General features: G+C 64.0%; 1 protein-coding gene and 1 pseudogene across 1 annotated transcript in view; one reads left to right on the forward strand and one right to left on the reverse strand.

The window, feature by feature from the left end:
- The window catches only part of DDX6 (DEAD (Asp-Glu-Ala-Asp) box helicase 6), a 29,312-nt gene extending 28,856 nt beyond the window's left edge, over positions 1-456 (reverse strand). Inside the window, exon 1 of the mRNA XM_010830431.1 lies at positions 271-456. The gene's annotated coding sequence lies outside the window, so the exon portion shown is untranslated. The remainder of the gene's footprint in view (positions 1-270) is intronic.
- Positions 156-480, forward strand: part of LOC104981502 — a 26,482-nt pseudogene continuing 26,157 nt past the window's right edge.

Here is a 480-nt window from a genome sequence, read left to right on the forward strand (position 1 = left end):
GAGGAGCCTTCCTCAGGAGAAAATGGAGGGCAGTGTTTTTCCACCGACGGGGAGCCTGCGGGGGCTGAAATGGAGGGAAGTTGAAAGGGAAATATGGATCCCTTCAAAGAGAAAGGAGAACTGCCTTTCCACAGCTAAGGAGAAATGATCCGGGAATGGTGGGTGGTAAGAGTCTCCCCCCAAAGTGGAAGTCAAGGGCTTGGGACCCGAGGAGGATCTGCTTATTCCTGACCAAGGACCCGCTAGCGATTCGGGGACGAGAGAGCTGACCTGACATCTCTCGCGGGCCAGGGAAGCTGCTGCAGGTCCAAGGGGGCCGCGTCCGAGCCCCTCCGGGGCGCGCCTTCATCCAGGAACGCGCGGAACCAGTGGTCCGGAGGCGCCGGCACGCACCCGGGTGTGGGGACTGGAAAGGGGACCGGCCGGGACGGGTGCAGCAGGGAGAACCCCGGGGAGAGCGCGGGGCGGGGGCCAGGGGGC

This window comes from Bison bison, unplaced genomic scaffold, assembly GCF_000754665.1.
Source record: "Bison bison bison isolate TAMUID 2011002044 unplaced genomic scaffold, Bison_UMD1.0 scf7180017864518, whole genome shotgun sequence".
NCBI lineage: Eukaryota > Metazoa > Chordata > Mammalia > Artiodactyla > Bovidae > Bison > Bison bison.